General features: G+C 43.0%; 1 protein-coding gene across 2 annotated transcripts in view; it reads left to right on the forward strand.

Moving 5' to 3' along the window:
• The window catches only part of si:ch211-210g13.5 (inactive phospholipase C-like protein 2), a 78,058-nt gene that overhangs the window by 22,034 nt on the left and 38,749 nt on the right, over nt 1-17,275 (forward strand). Inside the window, exon 1 of one of the 2 annotated variants that reach the window (XM_037791518.1) lies at nt 12,286-12,306. The exons of the other annotated variant lie outside the window; for it this stretch is intronic. The gene's annotated coding sequence lies outside the window, so the exon portion shown is untranslated. Of the gene's footprint in view, nt 1-12,285; nt 12,307-17,275 lie in introns of those variants that run through there. 2 annotated transcript variants of the gene reach the window in all.

Here is a 17,275-nt window from a genome sequence, read left to right on the forward strand (position 1 = left end):
GAAGTCTGATTGTATAGAAGTCTATGAGAATATGACCCTACTTCTCTCTTGATTTATTACCTCAGTAAACATTGTAAACATGAGTTTATGGTCTCAATCGCTAGTTTCAAGTCTTCTTCAATACAGCATGATGTTCATTTAGTAAATTATGGTCCCATTTAGAATCAGATAGACCATAAAGCAGGGGATGCTTTAGGGCGTGGCTACCTTGTGATTGACAGGTTGCTACCACGGCGTTGTTCGATCTGGGAGTTGTGTTTTTCGTCTTACAACTTTAACCCTTTCAGTGTGTTTTCAGTTCATGAATGTTAATTATAACCTTTTTGGTCGCCTAAAAACATCTCATTCATTGTTTGCTTGTACTTAGCTCCACCCTCTTGTGTCACTTCTGGTTGCAAAAAAACGACATGGCGACGGCCAAAATGCTGATCTTGAGGCTTCAAAACGGCAGTCCACAAACCAATTGGTGACGTAACGGTGACGACGTCCACTTCTTATATGCAGTCTTTGGTTAAAACTATTGCAGTGCCTGTTCGGGACGTAGCCGTTCAGAACGGGCCGATTGTTCGGACCCCAGAAGTGCTGCTTGCAGCATTGTGGAGAACTGCTCATTGATTTTTCTCAATATCACCCAGCCCTAATATACAGTATATGACGAATCCAATAGAGTTTAAGGGTTTCTTTCATGTGGCGCGTGTCCAAATTACACCGCACTCCCATGGGTCCCCAGTATTACACCCACCAAGTGTGAAGTGGATCAGATGAACGGTTCTGGAGATATGCGAAGGACACACATACAATCTTGCACACATACAGACAGACAGACAGATTCCTTGGATAATAGTTGGATTGCTGACTCCGGCTGATTTTTTTTTAACGTTTCCAGCTGACTCGTCTTGTAAAAGTAGAGTATAGTAGTGGTGAGAAAGCAGCTGGATATATTGCCTATGCGCTCCTCTGAATGACAAATAAAGGTGAACTTCCCAAACCATTCAAGTCCTAGCCTCGTCACCTCTCTGAGAGTGCTGGTTGCATACCAATGAGAAATGTCTCCTAAATTCCCTCACGTTTGCAAGATGTTTGATGGAGGAGATGCATAATTTCACGCCTCTAGTCAAACATCCATTGTGTGTCAATGTTCATCATCAACTCCCCCCGAAAATTTGATTTATTCCTTGATGGAAGACTGGCAGTGCCACCTGACTGGCTCAACCAGTGATTTTCCACTTTAGTCATCCATCAGAATTCATTCTGCTGTTGATTAAAGCTCATGTGTATCAAGCAGGCTACGGTGTGAGCTATTGTATCATCAATGATGTGGTGAAAAACCAGCCTGTAACGATACCCATAAGCCTCGTCAGGCCTCAGCCAGTCATGTTAGCAGTACAACTCCTACACGCTCTTTATGACGGGAAGCAGGCCGTTTGATTAAAAATATCTCTATGCTGTAAGGCACTATTGGAACTAGGGCAAACTAAGGTTATCGTGTTTTGTAATAGTGATATGTTTTTATTAAATGTTAAAGAAGAGCTAAAACTCTCACACAACATTGATCACATTGAATCTTGATGTGAGTTCTGTGTTTTCAGTTCAGGCTTATTTTCGGCTGTTTATTTGTGTGTCTAGTTACAGCTTTGTCTGGTTTAAGAGCATGGCAGAAAGTGAAAGAGGATGTGCCACTGGAATTGTTTTCTCTTCACTTTAAAAAAGCAGAAGCTGAAAGCTGAACAATCAGCCGGAAAAAGTGGTGAGTCGGCTGTATGTGGCTGTGAGAGAGAGAGAGAGAGAGAGAGAGACAGAGACATCTGTGAGGTAATGCCTCATAGGGTTTTCTATGTACGTCTGGCTTTGTTTTTGAGGGACGTTGTGGGGGGGGGGGGGGGTCTGCTGGGAAAGAGACACACAAAACAGCTGGACCTGAATTGAAATGACAAACAGTGACTAAGGATGTCACGAGAACCGATACTTCGTTACCAAGTCAACGCCCTGTCAGGACGATACAAAATGTGTTTGGGACGCAGTAAACTCGCTATCGACCTGTTCACCTATTTTTTTTCCCCTGATAATGCTACATTGCTAACAACAAATCTGTGTTGAAATCAGCAGGAAGAGAGCTAGTTAACGTTAGGGAGATGCCATTGATTTACATCAATGATAATGCATTCAGGCTCTATTCAGTAAAGATGAGTATTGGATGAAGGTCAACTTTACCATGATGTGTTCAAATGTAATCTTATATAATGTAGTTTTTGGTAAGGAACTTGAATAAATCCAGTTGTTTGAAAGATGTTTTCACAGCGATATAAAATAGATAATAGAGAGGGAATTATGACCTGTTTAACTTCCTAACAAAAACCAGTATGCAAACAGTAATAAAGGAGTGGATGTTGAAGTACATGGGATTTATTGTTTTTCTTTTGTTTTTTTTACAAAAGAATCGTGGAATTTCACTGGTATTGGTATCGACAGTAGGTTTCCACCTGGCACTGGCCAGCGTTGACCGCTCCATCCTCCGAACGGTGATTCCCTATTAACGTTATGGTTCCCTTATAGCATTAATCTGGAATATTGCCAAATACAGTAGGCACTTTATTTGCTTTTCGCTTTGACACCAAATCCTCCGCCATCGTCTTGTCTGTCAACTATCTCTCGCCCCGTGTGAAATCTGACCCCTGGGATGCAAAAATGAACTAAATGGTTTTATTAGTATAAAAAAAAGCAAAACAGCGGTGGGCAAGTAATGTAATCGGTGTATGCCCGAACACCGCGTAACACTAGTAACACGACTACTACGGCAAGTCATATCGACTACTAAATTTCTGGTATCGGGACATCCCTAACAGTGACCCAAAGGCAAAGAATGTGAAACTTTTGCATGCTCTGAGGCTAGTGGTCGACTGATGGGATATTGTGCAGGCTTGCATCATGCTGACTCAGCACTCAGAGAGAAAGAAACAGAGAGTAGAGAGTCTATAAGCACACTAATGTCCTTGCTGCCCTTCTAAAGACAGCTTTCCATCACCCCTTCCTCCCTGCATCCTCACTGATGTAACACAACGTGCAAAATGAAATTAATCTTGACAGATTGATGAGAACATCAAGAGAGTGAGGAAATAAAGTGTGATTTCATTTCGATTTTTTTTTTGCTTCCAAACAGAGCTCTATCTACGCTGCCCTTTACTTTTTCAGTAATCCGTCCTTTGACACTGTTAGAATTACACCCACAGCTTCACTCACCTTCTCTCACACTCCCATCAACCTGTGTATTGATTCCCCTCTGCATTTTCACACTGTTTGGACAGAGTTAAAACAGGATGACTCATTTCTCCATGTCCATTGTTTTCCTCCTGCACCGGCGGTATACACTTAGATTGGTGTCCTTCAGACCACCTCTGCACAGCTCAGGAACTGGATGTACTATAGGCTCAGTGAGTGGTGCACAGCAGCTTTCAGCTCTCTCCCCCCACCGGGCTTCTTTCTCACCCACATCTTTTTTTCCTGGCTGATGCTCATCATCCACAGCTATATGTCCCCACAGAATCATTTTTAGTCCCCTGTTGAATCAGATGATGCATGGAAACATGACGCAATCTGCAGCAAATATTCCATTCAATAATAAGTTTCACAGCCTTGTTATGGTGTAACGTTTCTTTATGCTGCCTGAGGAGATTTTAATCTCAATGACTCTTTTATAGGGGTGTGACGATTCACTCAGCTCATGATACGATACAATACACGATATTGGGTTCACGATCTCGATACGATTTTATATGTTTATGTGTAAACAGCAGCGATGGATGTGAGACTGCGGACAGAGCAGATTGAAACGTTGTTTTCCTACCGTTTCATCATGTTTATGCTTGCTGAACAGGTGTAATAACGTATCTTGGCTTTACGCTTGCAGAGTTTTATTGCACTGACTTACAGCAACGAGCGCAGCGTCAACTCGTCTCCACCGCGGCCTCTCTGATCAGCTGTTCACTGACTGCGCCTGTGGGTGTTGATGTGTGTGGAGCTCCGACACAGACATGGAAAGGAGGCTGGGTCACGGGCGGACATAGCTCTTGGGTGTATGACACATGCGCAGTGTAACTGAAGCAGTGGCCGTGCGTTGCGATTGGTTTAATTTTGGCGAGGGCAGACTAGATTTTACTGCGCATGTGTTGTACCCCACAGATATGACACGTACTCAGCCTCCTTCCATATGCCTTGCAGAGCAGCAGGAAGAGGCTGCAGCTTTAGCTCCAGAGCCCGTATGTACGTATTATGCCCTGATATCGTGATTCAGTTTTTTGTCTCGACAATGCATATCGTCACATTTTTATATCGCGATATTTCATGGCTTGATATTTTTCGTCACACCCCTACTCTTTAACCTGGTTAAATAAAGGTTACATAAGAATTATATATTTGAATATAGATTATAGGCACTATAAGGTCACATATAAAGAGTTCATAACAGGCTGAGGTAGCGAATGCTTCTTTCTAACTGACTATATGTTTCATCGTTTCCAGACGTCTCTTCTTCTGCTGGCCCTTGAGTCTCTGACCTTCTTTGAGTGTAAATTAACACATGAAAGGCAGCGCTGAGTTGCTACGCAACCAGGCCACTCTATTAACCTCTTTGTACATTTTTCTCTACATCTGAAATTAATGAATTATAGCAGGAATGCTGGATGAACACAAACATATTACTGTATATTGTGTATAGTATACAGATTAGAGTATGTACAGTATATTACGCAATAGAATTCAACGGCACCAGAATCTCCAAAGTGACCATGAAGTTGAATCAGCACCTCTCTTCTCCTCTCATTATGCATTTAGGTGCACAGCTATGCAGTAAGCTGAACACACTTCCAATTAAGGTTTAAAAGATGGAGCTTGAAGTTTTTACTGGAAGCAACAGTATTGGACAACAAACTCAATTATAGTTATTACAGAGATATCATGACAGTTAGACCTCAAAGGTACAGTACTGAAATTAATTCGTACAGTAACAAGGTTTCACAAAAGTATAGACTAGCTTTCAGATTAGTTATAAAGTGCATCATGCCAGGAAGAAACAAAGAATCATCAGTGAAAGATCAACATTTGTATTTACTCGTCACTTAAAGGAATAGTTTGACATTTTGTTAAATACACTTATTTTGTTTTTTGATAGATAGTTAGTTAGATGAGGAACTTGTTACAGCTCTTCTAATCTCTATAAACAGATATCTGCATAAGGATGCAGAATCGGTGGGCAACTGGACAAGATTTTGGTATTGGAAGCGTTCTGGTTTCCGTTTGTAGTCCGTTAGTATTTTGAGTGGTATTGACCATTCACGTTTGAGCAGGCTTTGGTTGCATGCAGGTAAACAGTCCGTGTGGAGAAAAAAAAAATGCAGAACACTTTGGCCGAAATTCAATCTCAGAACCCATTCACTATTGTCTGACGACGTTTTAGACGATTTCCGGCGAACAGAAGAGGAAGTCTTGGCCCAGATCCGTTATCTGGATATCCGCTGGCTACACCGGAACCCCAAATATATTGGCCATTGCCCCCAGAGGCTAAATCATCACCAGGCCATACTTGGGTATTATGCCAGGTGTGTAATTGAGATCAAAATGAAGGTCGAGTTAGAAGATGGACGTGGTCCGCGCAAGGGGAGTGAATGGGTCTTTGGCCCCCCCGATTTGGAGTCGCTACTGGTGTGATCCCATCACAAGATGGTCTCTAGTTTTTATTAGATCTGTTTTTAATTATTACCTGAGGAGAGGACACCATCAACCACTACATTACTGCTCAATCGTTTTTTATGTTTCCCTCGGCAGAAAAGCCATCAGTTTGAACAACAAGCCTTTCTAATTAAAACCTTCGGCCTTGCTGTGAGTGACATCAGTGTTTTTAGTTCTTCTTAGCAGATTCTTTAGATTAAGGATTGTAAAGCAGCAAAGTATATTTTACAGGTTCTGCCGTCCTCTACTTCAGCTCAGCAACTTCATGCCTCAACTCTCCTTATCTTGATAAGCAGTCTAATTAATTCTGTGGGACAATCTAATACAAGACTGCTTGCTATGCAGAATGTAATATATAGCAAATTGGTTTTTCACTAGCCATTCCTTTTGCTATACTGGCTAAAACGTGGAAAACCAATGCTGAGGCACATTATTTTCTTAATGCTATCTGCTGCTGTAGTTTATGTCTCTGTACCTAAACGTAACAGAGACAATATTAATGTTATTATTCATTAATGTTATTAGTTACACCGGTAAGTCAAAATATCTGCTGTGAGAAAGGTGTTCCCTGAGAGAAAAATAATGTACTCTAGGTGGGGGGAAAAAATGTTTTTAGTCCAGTTTCACGATATTGGGGAGGGATGGGGGTGGCTATGCAGGCGTCTTAGTCTGCAAAAAACATGTAAGCTCTTAAGCTGTTACATTGACTAGTTGTATAAATGCCAATAGGCTAAGCTTCTTCAAGAGAGAAACAACAAAACGCTTTATCTCAGAGGGCTTCTCTCTTATGACAGAGGAAAGCAGATCAGGCCACTTTGGCGCTCTGTTCACCCCTTTATTTAATCTTGAAAATGCCTGAATATGGGCTTTGATGGGTTGAGCAACATGCAGGGATTCCCCAAATCAATGTTCATATCTGTTTGCATGACCTTGTAATCTGGGGAGTACTGGTACAGCAGCAGCTACAGCCAGAGGAAAGGCACCCATACGGTGTGATGCTCTCATCTGTCATTTCACTTTGCAATTAGATGTAAATGAAAACTCATCATTTCAACGCACTGCCTGCCAACATACCTGCGTTGTCATGTCTTAACAAGGCTTCATTCATCACCTGATGAGTTCGGCTATCTGCTAAACCTCTTCTGAACTCCCATTAGCCTGACAAATCATGTCAGAATCTATCCATGGATTATCATTTAATTAATGTGTTGACAATATGCAAAAAAGAGAGAGAACTCTCTGCATTTCCTTTTCCTGCTCATAATTTCACCGTTATCTGTCACAGACAGGTTTGTGAATAAAATAAAAATGCCGGATGCAGCTTTGCCTAGTTCCCCTGAAGAAAGGTCACCGCTGATGAATTTCAATTACTCGTTGTACACCAGAAATTGGCAGTCGATCGTAATCTCGGTTCAAAAACGTAGTCAACTGCATTTTGATTGACAACGCTGCTCACTCGTAGCTCGTGAGGAAAAAATTCTATGTGTGAAGGATGGATGCAGATGGAGCTGTTAGGGTGTGGGCACCGCTCAGGAGGCATTTGTGAAATCAATAGAATGCAGAGCTATGATTAAGTGTTTTGTGAGTAGGAACCCTCTGCTACTCTGATGGAAAAACAATATGAATGTATGTGTATTATATGTATGTATGTGGTGTTTTGCTTCCTGTTTTTCTTGAAACTTCTTCTTAGAAGAAGAGACGAGGGACACAACAGGTTTATTCACAGATGACAATCTTATAGCATTATGCATCGCCGGGTTGTTTTTCTGTCGCCTTTATGTTTGATCAGATTAGCAGCTGCGAATTTGCATTATGTTGTCTGTGCATGTGCGTGTGACATTTCTTGTCCTTCAGGTGCCCTTGCTATACAAACAGATCTAAAGGGAAGATATTAACATGTATGCAGAGAACATAACATAGAGATAAAAGCAGTGGAGGAAGGCATCGCATACTTCTTCCTAACATCCACTGCAACCTAAAACTTTCAGCGGTATCATTATCACCTTGCTGCAGTGTTGCAATACTGTTAAATCCCTCCCGCTCACTAAGCTGGTACAGTGGAGCGATGCAGAGCTGGCGTTGCTCTTGTCCTTAATGAGTGTAGTAAATCAGCCAGGATGCTCAGAGATGCAGCATGTTAAATCACAATAAGCTCTTTGTACAGGAAGTGACAAAGGAGCTTCCACTTGCAGAGCCCAGTGATTGAACAACTTCTGGTAAACAGCACAGGCGGAGGGAAATAACAAAGACGCTATACAAATGATGGTCATATTAAGCTCCGGTGAGGATGGCGCTTCCTGCAGATGAGTCTGTTTAGACCTGGAGAAGAGATGCCAATAGGAGGAGAGGAAGGAAGTGAGGGAGGGGTCGGGGGGAGCAGCAGATGGATGAGGAGAGGAGCGCCCTGTAGGATCCCAAATGCATTTGACCATCCGGTGTACCGGCCTCAAATGCTGCTGAGTTCACTAAGCTGGAGAAGATCTTTCATTTCACAGAGAGACTGTCAACGCCAAAACCATCTATGCTGTAAGAGTATTGATTTTTTAAGCTCACATAGAAATTTCTTTCACTCTATGTGATAGCATAAAGCCCATATATATATAGACTCTCTTCCAGAGACTATACATATGCATATATGTTATAGACTCTCTTCCAGAGACTATATATATATTCTCAGGGTAGAAAGATAACTAGGTCTTCTATTGTTAAATGCAGAAACTTTATTGTGGTAGAGCTGGATTTATCACTGCAGGGGGAAATTGTTTATTTGAATTAATGGAGCTTTTGTTGTGTTTTTCTCTCCCGTTGCGCCCACCGCCCCCCCTTGAAGCCCCCAACAGCTGTTCTGACCCTGGTTCCCCCCCTACATGCCCTTGTAACACCCACACACTCCAGCCTGGTATGTCAAAGCAGCCACTCCGCAGTGGGATTTGTATTTTTCCTTTTTAAAGGACATCGAGTACCACGCTCTGCACTTTTCTCTCTCCATAATTAAGCAAATGCCCAACAAAAGCCTTTGTTGTCCTTGGAGAGATGTGAGTAATAATGTGACTTTGGGCATCGTTTCTACCATTGAAATGAGGCCCCCATCTATGTGTGCTATTTCGGTTTTAATATTCCATCTCTAAAGAGCCTTGTTGGTTAGAGAATAGGAGAAGGGTGCAGTGAAGCTGGGAAGTGTTCGCCGAGGTGATGCTGGTTAGGACCAAAGTTGTCTTCCAGGAACCAGGCCTCATAGCTCCCCACAGAGAGGTTTAATGACAGGGGCTGTGGACCCAGCCCTGCCAGGTCCTCCCTTAAACACTGATGTGGTTCTGCTGGCAGACCTACTGCTTCTGTAGCTGCTGGTTGAAGGCTTACAAGGTTTTTTTTTGTACTCCACAGGGAGCTGTAAAGTCAACCACATGAAGAGATAACACAACAGAGGACTAAAATAGCAGCAACAGTGCTTCACTCGCTTATCAAACTCATTTTGGTGCTTCCTCCATTTGATACGGTTTCTCCTTGAAGCTTTGTGGGAGTGTGTATATGTGTGCAGTTGGGATCCAAGTAGATCTACATAGGTTAGTGTAGTAGTGCTAAGATTATCTTTTTTAAGGCTGCGTTACAAGCCAGAATTCATGCAAACACAAAGGGGTTACACATAATCTCAAAGTGTATTTGACTCCATTTGAGAGCGGCTGAAAGTCGATACTTCTCTTCCAAAAGACAGAGACTTTGTGATTAAGTAAAGTAAACCTAGAGTTTTTTCTGACTCTTGGTGGTCTGGTCTCCATGAAGCCCAGGATTGCGGCTAAGAGGCACTCATCTTTCCACTAGTTGTTCCTTTTTACAATAATGCAGCACCCCTCCCCTCAAACGGCAGTTTTTATACCAAAGAACTCCTGAAGATCATGTTGCACACGATTACATACAATGCGTTGATTGTTTTGAAGTATCAATCTTGCCTAAGAAAAAGGGACAGCATGAGATACCGTAGGAGATTTAGCACTGATTCTCCTTCTCTCCGTCATCTTCACATGACCTCTAGCAACAAGAGCATGTCCTTGCTAGGAGAGATGAGTTCAGTTTGATGTGGCGACTAGGGCTTTTAGGGAAACTGGGTCAGCTTGTATCGAGGCCTGGATATCAGCGTGGCTTTCTTACGCATCGTCATCAGATTCACCTCCCCTCCTGCTGTTCAGGGAATCCTAACTCCCCCTCTTCGCAGTAGAGGAGTGAGGCCAGACCTAAAAATAGGAACCGTTGTTCTACCTGTTCTTCCCTTGCACATCAACCGCCTTCTTTCTTCCTGAAGAGTCACCCTGTTTTGCACCCATGTCTTTCCTCTGCTGATCCACCACTAGTATCAATCCGCCAAACCCAGTCAGTGCAGGATAGTCCTCCACACTGCACTCCTGTCAGTTGTGTTTCCGGGCAAACACAAAGGTGACCTTCACCCAGAGCTCTTCTGCAAAGTGGGAACATTGAACCACTCTGGTCCCGTGTCCTCCACCCTCCCTTCTCTGTGCATTCACACAAACACACCCTCTTCCTCCCATGTCCTACATTTGTCTCCACCACTGGGAGAAAAAGCTAATGAAACTGTTATTCATCTCAGCAGCTCCCAGCTCTTACCAGTTATCACTAGTCTGCCCCAACCAGTGGTGGAACAAGTATCCTCTACTTAAGCAAAAGTAGTAATTACACATCACAAAAATACATTATTAAAATCCTGCCTTCAAATGACTCACTGTGCAGAATGTCCCCTTGGCAGTGTTAACCGTATTATTACATATTACATAATTGGATTATTGTTACTGATCTGTTAATTTGTAAGCAGTATTTTAGTGTAGTGGGTTGAGGTGGAGCAACTATTTTCTATATGTATCATATTTTACAGGCTCATTGTGGGTTGGGTTGTTATATCTTAATTTGTATGTAGAATAAATATTGTTATCAAAATAAATACAATCGAGTAAAAAGTGCATGTCACCATGTTTGAACAAACCACAGCAAAAGAGTCCTCTTTGACGCTCCTATGGTGGATAAAACATGATAAAGTGCCATCTAGGATGTCATTCCAGTGGAGAAAACGTGATGAAGTGCCATTCAGGGTGCCCTTACAGTGGAGAACATGTGATAAAGTGCCCTCTAGGGTGCCCTTCCAGTAGAGAAAACATGATGAAGTGCCATATAGGCCTAATCCTACATGTTACAAAACTTAATGTGTGCTTGTGCCCCACAGCATGTAGCTGGTGCTCTTTTTATTTTTTCTCAGTTGCTCCTCAGACAGCTTGAGTCCGCCACAGTACATGTACCTCAGAATTGTACTTAAGTGCAGAGCAAATGTGCTCTGTTGCCTTCCATTAACTGGTATGATAACATTTTAGAGGCAATGTAAAATATTCAAGGCATGGTCCAAGTATGCTTATTAACCAATTAAGTGCAATGGAGAATGATTATCTAATAGAAAAGGAGAAGGAGGGAGCTGCGTAAGACGGCTCATCATCCTGCAGATCAAAGAGAAGCGGGTGCAAATACCAAACCAGAGTTTGTTTGTTTTTTCCGCTGGAACAGTCCATGAGTTGGTTTGCCAGCTTCTTGACGAGACAGAAGGAGCTCAGCCAAGGATCAGGCTCACGGGGATTATTTATAGAGTTGAGTGGGCTTCACGGACGCAGGCGTGGAATGTGTCAGAGAGAAAATGCATCATTGATCAAAGCCTGCAAAGAGATGTAGTCTTATTTTTGCCAAACGCTGAGCAGAGACGGGGGTTTGGGAGAAAACAATAGCCTTACCAAAGGCTCTATGTGTGTTGCGCTATAGTAATCTCGCCTGCTCCTCTACCCACACGGAGTCCTCTGCACCTACACAGGTGACTGGACTTCTCTGAACACTTGCCAATTTTAGCCTCTTTCTCTACTCGCTACAGCTCTGGATGTTTAAAATACATCCATGGTGGGCGTTTGGAGAGCGAGTGTGCTGCACCTGGAGGCAGGTGTGTACCTCCACAATAATGTGTGGGTTTTACAATGAGGCTGTGTAGGTGTGTGTGTGTGTGTGTGTAGGTGTAGATGAGGAGGTGTTGAAGGGAAAACAGAACCTCTTTTAGGATTGTGTCGCAAGAAATGGAGGCATCGATTACGAATCCCGTGGTTTGTCCCTTTGTGAATTTCTCTTCAATGCACCTCAAACAGAACCGCTATCCAGGACAGGCTGTGGTGGTGGTGGTGGTGACGATGTGTGTGTATGTTTGTGTGATGGTCTATTAACACCACGAGGCACATCTGTCAGAGGACAGTGCAGGATGCTTCTCGTCCTTTATCTCCCCCACTCTTTGGTCCCATTCAGGGAGTAGAGGAGAGGTGAGATGTAGGGAGGGTGGAGGAGGGGAGGACAGTGTAGCAGAGGTGTCCTGTACTGCAGCAGCAGTACAGCTCTCTGGTGGCAGGCGGGGGCACTTTCCTCTCCCCGCCATTCGCTGCATTGCAGACGGCAGTCAAGGTTATGCCTGTGCGGCCGCATTGACAGACCGGAGTATTGAGGATGCCGGGGCACGCAGTCCGAGAGACAGCGATTGAGCTTCGGGAAACTTGTGGCCTCGTTGTCCTGTAATGGTTTTATTTATAGCCGTAGAAACCTTCATGCTCAGACTTGCAAATCCCATATCGACTCCTTCAATTGCACTTGATGTTTCCGGGGCTTTAAAAAAACGCATTTTGCTTCTGCACAGACAACATCTCTCTTATTTTCTTGCAGAGTTGCCTGTCATCTTTCGGCAGGCTGTCATTTCATACGAGCATTGTGTGTCTGAGGTGGAGGGTAGATGCAGCGGAGATGTGTGGCACATGGACTGGCAGGGTGAAATTTGTTGTTAATCAGCCTCCTGCTCATCCTCATCTTCCGCTGTCTGGCTGTGATAAACATGCCAGTCTCAGTCACGCTGCAACTCTGAGGACCGCAGACTGTATGTGGCCAGTACTTCAGAGAGGTCCTGTGCAAAGTTTCATTGGACGTGGATCAGAGAGAGGCAACATCTGGTAGCGTTGCACATAAGAGCCACTGTAACATTCTCACTTCCTGTTCAAAGTGAGCTGTAGTCTTACATAGATAGACACAGAGAAGAAACAGCCACATTTCCACATCCTGTGTTTGTGTGTGTGCATATACCCATAAGAATTCCTCTGGCTTCCCTTTTTGTTGCGCCCGAAGCTCAGGCAGACGATTTCATTGTGAGCGCTTTCAAAACAGCTGCCTCTGTCAGATGTTATTGAGGAAGTGATAGATCATTTTCCACAGGGTGGAAACATTCAGCACACCGCTAGTCTGACCTTAATTGTTTCCCAGTATCAATCTCAACTCTTTACTGGAGCTATATAAAAAGGGATATATGTAAAGAAAGAGACAGAGAGTGTGAGACGGGGAAAAAAGAAATGAATTTAGGAACCAAGAGACGCAAAGATTGAGTGGCAGAGAGAAAGACAAAGTGGGAGAGCAAACAGTGAAATGACAAGCAGTAGAGAGAAAGGAGAGGACTGGTGAGGAGACCCAGGTGTCAACGCTCCAGTGTCAACTATTATCCTTTCATTGGTCATCATCGGGTGTCGGGCAAACACACTTTTGTGTCGCACTCCACACTCTCCACATCTTTGGCAAACACAGCCACAGATCCGGTGGGGAAATGAGAAAACACGCTGGTAATGAATGTAATGAGAGGAATGCTTTGAGATCTGACAACACTGTTTAATTAAAGCAATGCAGACCACGAGGGAGTATTAAACATAGTTATATCTGATCAGAGACGATGAGTGCCTCCAGTAGCTGTGAGGGACTTGGCAAGCGCTGTTGTCAGATAAAAACCCTGCAACTCCAGTTTTATTGACTCTCATGATTTTATTGGAGTTGGGAGGAGATGCAGTTTTCCGTGTGCTGTGAAATTCAATTAGGCTTTGGCTCATGGAAAAATTAATTAATCAAAATTAAAAAGGATGCTCAAATTAACAACTGGACACACTCGTCTAAAGAAGTGCTGCAAGAGATGTTTTTTATGATTGTTTTTGGGGCGTTTTGTGGCTTTATTTGACCGTGGCAGGAAAAGAGAGAAGGGGAACGACATGCAGCAAACAGTCCGGTCAGCACATCCTATTCCTAACTGAGACGACATGGTCTCCGTTTGTTTGCCTAAAAACAAAGTATTCTGGTAAAGTATTTTTCGTGCACAGGAAGTAACTAATCCACACATAAAAAAAAAATATTAAACTAATTCCTACACAGAAGCTGAGCACATTCTAAAAATAAATAAATAAATAACGTTATTTCAAAACTTTCAAACCACTTCTTATTATTATTGACTATGTTTACACGCACACTAATAATCCACTATTATTCCGAATATGACAATATTCTGAATTTGATACGGGTCATGTAAACAGCATGTTCCATTTGGATATTCTGAATTAGGCCCTATTCCAAATTAAGCATTTTTAGATTAAGACATGTGGTATATGCCGATATTATTCAGGTTTTAGGAGCATTCTTTGGACATGTATACAGCACATTCAGAATATGTGTCTCAATTGGTGTTTTTTGGCAATTTGCGACACACAGCCTCTTGCCTGGTTACGGCCAGCTCTGTGCGTTGTACACAAACCAACTGGCTGACATTATACTACTTTTAAACTAGGGCTGTCAAAGTTAATGCGATAATAATAACGTTAACGTAAATGGATTTTAACACCAATAATTTCTTTAACGCATTAATGCAACTTGCGAGGTTGTAGTGGGCTCGGTTTTTAAAGCTAGAGTGAATATACTGGTATCATATGAAACTAGAAAACTTAAGGAATCCATTGGTACCATGTCATACTAGCTCGTTGCATAAGAGGTTAAATAACGCTCCAAATGTACGCAAAATTTTGGTGAGGAAAAACTAGCATGGCCATTTTCAAAGGGGTCCCTTGACGTCTGACCTCAAGATATGTGAATGAAAATGGGTCCTATGGGTACCCACGAGTCTCCCCTTTTCAGACATGCCCACTTTATGATAATCACATGCAGTTTTGGGCAAGTCATAGTCAAGTCAGCACACTGACACACTGACAGCTGTTGTTGCCTGTTGGGCTGCAGTTTGCCATGTTATGATTGTGTGGGTTGACCTGTGAGGGTTTCTGGACAATATTTGTAATTGTTTTGTGTTAATTGATTTTCAGTAATAAATACATACATACATATGCATAAAGCAGCCTATTTGCCCACTCCCATGTTGATAAGAGTATTAAATACTTGTCACATCGCCCTTTAGGGTACATTTTGAACAGATAAAAAAATTTGATTAATTTGCAATTAATCGTGATTAACTATCGGCAATCATGCAATTAATCACGAGTAAATACTCATTTTCATTAGCCATGTAAACAGTTTCGTAAGAATAAGGGTCAAAAACCATGTGCATATAAACGTAGTCATTTGGAGATTAAAGCACCAATGTGCAAAGGTCCCAAGTGCAGCTTTAAGCAGTAAAAACCTTTGGGTGCTTTAGGAGATATAGATTTTCATCTGACAGCAACAGTGTGCCATTTTCTGAATAGTTTTATCCAAAGTACCTGACAGTGCCAGGAGTGTTGCATTTTTAGATGTATGGGTGGCCCCAGTGAGAATTGAACCCTGTAAACTTGGCAGACTCTGTTCTGGGACACTCAGACACATTAGTTGAATGGGGGCACAGAGCTTGTACAGAGTTGGCATTGTCAATGGGAGGCGGTGTGAGGTAGAAATCATAAATATGAGCTGATAAAACAACCTTCAAACATCCTCCGCTAAACAGGGAAAACAGTGGAGTGCACATTTGGCAGGAGATTGTGAGGGAATCCAGGGAGAAACAACCCCTTTCTGTGTCTCCCCCCCCCCCTCAAGGATTATTCTGTTATTATTTAACACAGCTTCTAGAGAATTACCAACATGACCTGACAGACACAATCACTTAGAGTGAGTGAGAGCTGAGATTGACAGCGGACACCTTGCCTACAGAAGAGGACGACCACAGACTGACAGGAAGCTGACCGTGAGGAAATCTCGAACTGGATGTGACTTGACCCTGCAAAAGCAAAGAGACTCTTTCTTTGTGTCTCTCCCTGTCTGTCTCTCTCCCTCATGCTTAGCAATAAGCATGCACACATGAACACTCACCTGAACTGAGCTCATGAAATAGGTTCTGCAGAAAATAATTGGCCCCATTGGTGATGGCAGGCGATGGAAAGCGTGAGGAAAGCAGCTGGGGATAACGAGGGCGGTGTGATGGAGAAGCCACAGGAGAGCCTGACATTGGCTTGCATGTGTGCATTCAAATGTGCGTTGAGCGCCGAAAGGTGCGATAAGATTTATGACCAAACCCGTAGACGTGCCATACTGGATGTATTGAGTGGTTTCATGACTGATAGTGGAAACAAATGGACTCTTAAACATGCATGCTTTGTGACAGAATTATCTAAGCTGTACAGCAGCACTTTTTTTCTGTGGTTCCACAGCTCGATAGCATTGACCTCCACTCTCTCTCTGTGGGCCAGTAATTATGAGACTGTTTGGTGCTCTTTAGCTTGTTCAGAGTTCTCTGGGGGATTTCTACTTATTATCAGAGCACGGAAAGAGTGTTAACAGCAGAACCTTGGCTTTACATTCAAGGTAACAGCGTGCACAATAGGCCACCTGGATGAGCGCTTGATTCACGCGTCTCACGTCTCCTCTCAGACCTTCGATTTTCTCGCCTATTCACACATTACGTTCGTGTTCTGCAAGACTTGCACAAAGATGGTGCGATGAGTTGCATGATGTGCGGCTGAGAGTACCGCTGTGAGAATTAAAGCAGTCGCCCACATGAGAGATTACAGTGACAAACGGTGACAGGCCTGACTTCTCTCTTCCCCCTGACTCTCTTTCCCTCATCTGTCTCTCTTTATTCTCTCCATCCCTCCCTCGCCTCTCCTATTTCCAAAATCTGTATTCAATTCGAAGACGCTTTATGGGCATCACAGATAACAATGCCTTGTTGCCAAGGCAAAACGTTACTGACATTGTATTTATCTCTCCATCCCTCTCCTTCTCTCTTTCCCCCCTATGAGAATTTAGTTTTTCAATTTGATTTAATTTGCTTTATTGGCATTGAGGTTGCACAGCATCGCCAAAACATCTAAACAAATTAAGCTAACATTAAGCTCATTAAACTGGCTCTCTTTCTCAATTTGTGTCAATAGCTTCTTCTCCTTCCTATCTCTCTTTCTTGCATACAAAATCTTTACCTCTCTCTCTCTATGGATGCCTCTGTCCTTCCAGATTTAGGCAGTAGAGTCTGTTAGAGGCTGAATTATGTCTGCCCTCTAAGCTCTGTGTGGCAAGATTCAGATGTCAGTTTGTGTAACCATCTTGGATGTTGGAAGTGTGGTGCCTTGGGGTAGTGGTGGGCAGCCCAGACTTGAGGAGGGGAAGGGAGGGGGGTTGTTCTCATGATGACCTCCCACCTACCTCATCCAAGCACACTGGGGCTTACTGAGCTGTGTAATCCTTCAGGGCAAGAACTCTT

Source organism: Sebastes umbrosus, chromosome 14, assembly GCF_015220745.1.
Source record: "Sebastes umbrosus isolate fSebUmb1 chromosome 14, fSebUmb1.pri, whole genome shotgun sequence".
Classification (NCBI taxonomy): Eukaryota; Metazoa; Chordata; class Actinopteri; order Perciformes; family Sebastidae; genus Sebastes; species Sebastes umbrosus.